Here is an 8046-nt window from a genome sequence, read left to right as displayed (position 1 = left end):
CACTTGAAAGCAAAGCAGAAGCCAAAGGACATTATTAAGACCACAGCATCTCTTTAAAGGATTAGGAATTAAGTTAACTGCACATTTGAGATAACATAGCACAGAGTTTGCTTTATGGTTTATTATTAACAAACAAGGCCATGGAGCTACACAGTCAGATTAACGTCTTCCAACTTCTGATCATTATTGCTGAAACAGCCAGAGGTTGGTCTTATTAAAAACACAGAGAGATTACATTAAAATTAAATGAATTTAGGGCTGGTGGTGCCAGCCTGCTAACCTTGGAGACAGAATTCCTTCATTTGACCATAGAGCAGGCAGGGCATATGCAGCATCAGAATGAGTTCACCTACACAGTACCTCAGCCATGATTTGGAGAGACCAGCTCTGGCAATGAAAGCATGATCCGTGACCCTACTCATTAACTTGCATTGCCCCCGCGGCCTTAACACGACTGAACATTCAAGTGTAAATGATTGTAAATGCCAAAATAGGCACATCACAGACATTAGCTCCTGGTCCTGGCTCACCAAAGACTCACCTGTACACCTGAGCTAACTGAGGCCAAGCCCTAGGGTGACCCAGTATTTACAGCCAATTAGGCAAGAGGGTGATAGGGTTAGGGCACTAGCCTAGGACTTGGGAAACCCAGGTACAATTCCCTGCTCTGCCACACACAGCTTGAGTCTGTGCGTGCCTCAATTCCCCTTCTGTACAGGGAAGATAATACATCACAGGGGGTATTGGGAGGATAAATACAATTAAGATTGTGAGGTGCTCAGATATTACAGCAACCAGGGCCCCATCAGTAGCTAGACAGATCGAATTAACAACTCGTAACTGGTAATTGACTAATGTGTTACAAGATGTTTGAAAACGTAAGTCTACACAAAATTGCTGATACTAGTAATGCATTTGGGGACATGTTTGCCCACTAGGTACTGGACTGAACTGGATTTGAACCAGTGACTTAGGGGGTGGGAGGGAAAGTGACTCCAAATTCCCTCATCCATCCCTTACACCATCCAAGTCAACCCAGCCTCCATTGCCCACTTGTTAAATTTTCATACAAGCACCATTGTGCTTTCTCCCATGCTACTCCTCACACTTGACAGGAATTCCCTGTACAGCTGCCTCATTATCCTCCTTCAAATCCCTTCTTAAAATGCTCCTTGACAAATGGGAAAACTGAGGCACAGAGGGATTAAGTGACTTGTCCAGGGTCACACAGGAAGTCAGTGGCAAAGACGGATCTGGAAACCACTCCTAGATGTCAGTCCAATGCCTTAGCCACAAGATTCAAACAATTCTTTATTGATTTTCTCTCCTACTTCCTTCTCCATTCAGGGTACTCGAGCTGGGGGTGTGATTTCCAGCTCAAGGAGACATACTTGCACTAGCTCGGATCGAGCTAGCATGTTGAAAATAGAGTGTAGCCACAGTGGCGCGAGTAGGGGGAGGGGCTAGCTGCCCAGACACGCACCTCGTGTCTCTGATGGGCAGGCACTTGGGACAGCTAGCCCCACCCACCACTTGTGTGCCTGCAACTACGCTCTACTTCTAGAAGCCGTGGTCTCATTGAGCTAGCGTGGGTATGTCTCCTCAAGCTGGGAACCACACCCCAGCTCGAAGTGCAGACAGCCTCTCTCTCTCCCCTCCTACGATCTCATCAGTTACCTCACAAATCATCTCCTTTGCAGCTCCCGCACAGTAGGACAGCCTACCTATATCTAGGCATCTCCAAACACATGGTTCCTCACCTTCTCTCCTCCCCCCCCCCATTATTAATGTTATGACTGAGCATTTTAATTTATTCACCATTCCAGGGATATACACAGCTGCTCTCTAATTTATATTCATTCCACACTGTTATTCAACCGAGGCATAAAGTTTGCACTGAAGTGGCTGTACAGAATAAAGTGGTAGTGTGTTGCATTACTGGATAAATCTACTTTCAGACCAAAGTAGTCTGTCTCCTACGCAGTCACCCAGAAAAGTCTATTTCCCTCTTCACTTTGTGTATGGACAAAAACTCTCATGGTTGTTCATGGGAGTTACACAGAAGTAACCAGGGGAGGCTATACCTAAGGCCTGGTCTACACTGGGGGTGGGGAGGCGGTGCGGGGAGGAGAGAGAGAATCAGTCTAAATTATGCAACTTCAGCTATGTGAATAACGTAGCTGAAGTCGACGTACTTAGATCTACTCACCGCAGTGTCATCACTGCGGTAAGTCAACTGCTGACGCTCCCCCGTCGACTCCGCCTGCACCTCTCGCTCCGGTGGAGCACCGAAGTCGACGGGAGAGCGCTCGGCCGTTGATTTATCACGTCTTCATTAGACACGATAAATCGATGCCTGCTGGATTGATCGCTCCGGAGGTAAGTATAGACATGCCCTAAGTCTAGGTTCATGCAGTTTTAATTATAAAACATCTATGCATGTGCTGGCCAATTTCAATGCCTCAAAATGTCAGGGTTATATTTTCTTTCAAACTGGACTATAAAAAGCTATGAGATCAGCAATTCCTTAGTTTCGCTGTAGCCTGGCAGGCTCCTTAAATATCCAGCGGAGCCTTGTAATTTGTTGATAGTGTTAAAATACATCTGGGGGAGGGATGGAGGGATGGGATGGGAAATAAATCGTGATCCACCCCGTGGTTCTCTCATCCGTAGCGATGATCGCCGTAGCATACCATTAGCACTCATTCCATATATGGAATGTACAAGATGACCATTTGTATTACAACAGTATCAAGAGAACCCATTGCATTAGGTGCTGTGCATGCACATAACAGACTGTCCTGCCCTGAAGAGCTAAATAGACCAGACAAACAAAAGGAATCCAATATACAAGCACAAGGCTGCAAATTGAGCCCCAGGGAAATTAAATGACTTGCCCAAGGTCACACAAATTCTGTGGCCAAGCTGGAAAATCAATCCAGCTCTCCTGACTCTCTTTCCAGTGCCTTGGCCATGAGACCATCCGTCTCCCTTTTGTTCCCCGTTTGGAGTCTATAAAATAGCAGCTGTGTAGCATGGTCAGAAAGGGCAGTTTTCCCCTAACTTTTCCGACAACATTTCTAATAAATCTTTTACAGCTTTGGCAGATTCAGAAGCTCCAGGGGTTTCTCTGATACTCAATAGCCAAAAGGTATTAATATTGTTTTTGACAGGCCTCTAGCTGCTTAGAGGGAAGTTTCTTCGCAAGCTTCAGTGAGAACACTTTTGTACTCGTGGGCTATATTTTTTTAACCCACCATTTGCAGGTTTTCGTACGGGGCTTCCAGTTCAGACATTCATGTTGCAAAGGAGACTTATTTTACATGCAAAGGCTTCTACCAGAGCCTGACTGGTTCACGTGTACACCTCCATCCCAAATCTGTTGATCCTCGGTTGTATCAGATTCCTTTAAACAAGTGCTAGAGCAGACTGGGCATGAAATTAGCGGCCATGACTGACCTATGAAATGAAACCTCCTCTAAGAATAATGTTATAAAATCCTCTGCTGCTATGGTGACTTCTAAGAAATCTCATTTCTGTAGCACTCTGGCTAGAGCTGGTTCTTTCATGGTCTTTGCAAATCAGCAAATGTCCACCATTCCCAAAAGTTAAGTCACCCACAGAAAGGGTTACTGAATGTTCTGCTGCCCTAGGCCACCAGACCCGGATGACTGGAAGAGCTAGCTCAGGTGCTGACAAGCCAATGCCTAAGCAGCTTGGCTAACACACCCCTTCCAGTTCCCAAAACAAATGCTAGCAGCCAGTGCAACAGAAGCCTCAGAACCTCTTCCTTCTACTACAGTATAGCTCAAAAGGAGACATGTTAAAATATACCAGTCATACTCCCAGGTAAACAGCTTTCTGCTTTGCACATAAGCCAATACACCTGCCGTCTCAAAGCTCTCTCTGCAAACACAAGTGCCCCAAAAGAGAAAGAAAATAGCAGCAAAAACAAACGTGCTGCTGGGCGATGGGATGGAGGGAGCTTTCCCATTTTCAAAAAAAAACCAAAATCCACCACAGAGAAACAACCCCACCAACAACCATGATGCCTCTTTCCTACCTATCACATCTGTCTGTTTAGAGTTGATTAAACGTTATTTCTCAGGCCGAGCTCTTGTCTGGTGAGTTTAGCGTGGATTAGGATTGCCATTTATTGGGGTTTCAATAATGAGATGCCTTTAACTAGAGGCCAGAAGCAATAAGTAATTAATTAGAGGCCAGAAGCCACAGTAATTCTATCAGGTATGGAAGAAAACAAGAGTACTGTGATTCCTTGCCTCCACCCCAATTAAAATCAAGCCTATTGGCTTTTGGTAACCCGTATTGGCATTGGGAAGACAGGTAACTAGATAAACAATAATGTAGGATCTTTGTTTTATTTTGCATTTAAACTTCTCAGTCTAACACAAGTTTGTACGTTGCACCCCACAAACATGCATGCATGGATAGAGACATGCAGTTAGGCATGCATTCATGTGTAAGATGGAGCACAAAGGCACTCATGATCTTGCAATATAAAGACAGGCCCATTCAGCCTTTGCATATTCAGGCATAATTTGAAGTTAATGGAGTTACACCCACCAGATCAAGGTTCTGTTTGACCCAGAGCATATAGTGCAGGGGTGGCCAAACGGTGGCTCGCAAGCCACATGTGACTCTTTTACCATTGAAGTGTGGCTTGCGGAGCCCGCACGCCTCCCCGATTCTCCACCTACCAGACTGGGATGGGGAGCTCGGGACCTCTGCCCTGCAGCAGGGTGGTGGGTTAGGGGCTTCTGCCCAGTGGAGAAGGGGTCTCGGGGTTTCTGCCCAGCAGGGAGGGGGGGGTCTCAGGGCTTTAGACCCGCAGGGTGCACCTGCCAGGGTTCGGGGCTTCAGCTTGAGCAAGGCTGAAGTCCTGAGCCCCGGCAGGTGTGCCCTTTCTTTCGAACTTCTGAAGATTGTCATACATGGCTCAGAGTCAGTAAGTTTGGTCATTACTGATATAGTGCATGGGTACCTGTACCCAGGAAGCACATGACAATTCATCTAGGTCAGTGTTTCTCAAACTGGGGCCGCCACTTGTGTAGGGTAAGCACCTTGGCGGGCCGGGCCGTTTACCTGCCCCGTCCACAGGTCCGGCCGATCGCGGCTCCCACTGGCCGCGGTTCGCCGCTCCAGGCCAATGGGGGCTACTGGAAGTGGCGCAGGCCGAGGGACTTACTGGCTGCCACTTCCAGCAGCCCCCATTGGCCTGCAGCAGCGAACCGCGGCCAGTGGGAGCCGCGATCGGCTGGACCTGCAGACGGGGCAGGTACACAAACTGGCCCGGCCCGCCAGGGGCTTTCCCTACACAAGCGGCGGCCCCAGTTTGAGCAACAATGATCTAGGTGTTCAAATGGAAATGGATCTGTCCGTTTCATACAATACCTAATGGAGACTAACTATACTTCCTCTTATTATGCGGACAGCAATTTGGATGCCAATTAGAGTCACTTAGAAACTATGATGAATGGGACAAAAATGACACCTCACCTTTAAATGAGCATTCTATGACATTTGTCTAGTGCAGAATTTTACGTCACAGATTTCATGCTTTGTAAGTGATAAGTAGTATGAATCTATTGCAATCATTGCAGAGCCATTCTTAAAATCTGACGCTCACCTAGAAGATAATCCTACAAGTAAAACAACAAAGCTGACCCCAAAAACGTATTCACTACATCTCTAATCAAAACTGTTTAGGTCACAAATTGGGCAGTAAATATTACTCAGAACTCCAAAAAAAAACCACTGTCATGCTTTTATAAAGCACTTTTCATCAGTAGATTTCAAAGCACTTTACAAAGGAGATCAGTATCGTTATCCCAATTATACAGATGGAGAAACTGAGGCACATAAGAACGGCCATATTGGGTCAGACCAAAGGTCCATCTAGTCCAGTTTCCTGTCTTCCAGTAGTGGCCAGTGCCAGATACTTCAGAAGGAATGAACAGAACAAGGCGATTACTGAGTGATCTACCCTGTTGTCCAGTCCCAGCTTTTGGCAGTCAGCGATTTAGGGACACCTGGAGCTTGGAGTTGCATCCCTGACCATCTTAGCTAATAGCCATTGATGGGCACAGAGACCCCACTTGCCCAATGTCACCCACAGGCCAGTGGAACAGCCCAGAATTGAACCAATGTCTCCAGAGTCCCAGTTCAGTGCTCTGATTGCTACTTTGCTGTTCTATATCATCTACCCATAGATCTCTAAGTGCTTTACATAGATTAATTTAACCTCGGCGCCCCCATAAAATAAGCAAATAATATATCCGTTTTACAAATACAAAGTTAGGCTACACACCTAATTTAGCAAATCACTTCACCGTTGGCATCACTTTATATATATATATATATGAGACTGACCTAGTGGCTGCAATGGGAATAGACAGAGTAAGAGCTTTACATTCAAAACTTGAACCAAAAATGGCCTATTTTCTAAAACAAAACAATTTTGTGGAAAATTTTCACTCTTGCAATTGTCCAGGAAAACCTTTGAACGCTGAAAAAAATTCAGTTTGTTTTCCCCTGGCTCTCTCCCCCTTTTCCCGACAAAATGGAAAAGGAAAAAAGGGGGGGAACAAAACTTTAATATGAACAATTTGGAATTGCAGGTTTTTAATAGTAAATGGAGGGTTTCTTGTAAACATACTTTTTTCCCCACCCGCTCTAGTTGGGGCTACTTATGTGGTTGAAGCTATGCCTGTGTTTAAGTGTTGGGTTGTATCAGATGCCTCAACAAATTGCACTGGGTCACACAATGAGTCTATGGCAAGACTGGAACAGAGATCTGAGTCCCTGTCCTCTGCTTCAACCACTAGGCCATGCCACCCCAGAAATGCAATTGATGACATTTTGGAAATTCTTAATAAAATATCACATAGAAGAAGGGATTTTCTGTTTGCCTTTTACTGACAAAACGAATGGCACTTGCGTGTCTTCTTTTCCTTTATTTCCTCCAAGGAGATGGGTAACTGGAGATTTTAGCAGCTGGATTTAGTGTGTTCAGAAATGTTTCCAAGACACTTGTTAATATAGGCATATGTGCATCCAATCCTAAACAAGTGATAGCACTTTGGTGAGGGTCTGCTCTACTCCAATCCCACGAAGGCTAGAAGTCAGAAGAATGGGATAGCTCAGGCTTGCTTAGATAGGGCACAGATAACCCTCCATATTCTTAGTGGGCCAGAGTGGTAATATTTCACACCCATTTTGAATGGGTTTAAGAGACTACAACAAGTGCAAAGCAATAGAGGAGCAAGCCCATTGAATCGGCCCAAGGTTCTGAGGAGGGGGCATGTTGCAAAAAGGTATGTGAAGGTGCACAGCTGCTTGGGTTAAAAAGCAAAAGCAAATGAATGTTTAAGATTCCAGTTATTCCACTTCAAAACCACTCACATAGACAGGAGAAATGATGAGATGTGATACATGAAAAGAACAAAATCTGAATAGGCTGTGTTATACGCAGTACTGTCATTAGCAGCTTTGCCTACAAACTTGGGAAGCAGACTCCCTCTACTGTCTGAACACTTCCTGCAGGACCTCAGCGACTGGAGCACACTGTATACTCTTTTCAGAGTAGCAGCCGTGTTAGTCTGTATCCGCAAAAAGAACAGGAGTACTTGTGGCACCTTAGAGATTAACAAATTTATTTGAGCATAAGCTTTTGTGGGCTACATCCCAATTCTTCGGATGTATACTCTGTATACTCTGTGCCTGAAAACATAAAGCTCTGTACAAAGACATTTAAACTCACCCACATTGCCCTCTGCAGCACATCATCCAGTACTGCATGGCCAATAATTTCAATGAAAGCTTGGGCCTCTGACCTAGCGGGCCTCCAAGCAAAAATAATGTTCTCTTTTGAACCATAAAATGCCTATGCTTCATTGCAGCCTGGCTGGAAAAATAAACCATTTCTGTCAGCCCTTTCACGGGAAATACAGGAAAACACTTAAATATAGTTTTAGCATGTGTAAGCAGAGTCAGGATGAGCTCTACCCTGACATCTGGTGGTGAATT

The sequence above is a fragment of the Terrapene carolina genome, unplaced genomic scaffold (genome assembly GCF_002925995.2).
Source record: "Terrapene carolina triunguis isolate 2854851 unplaced genomic scaffold, T_m_triunguis-2.0 Scaffold231, whole genome shotgun sequence".
In the NCBI taxonomy this organism is placed as follows: Eukaryota; Metazoa; Chordata; order Testudines; family Emydidae; genus Terrapene; species Terrapene triunguis.
Note: the sequence above shows the minus strand (reverse complement) of the source record.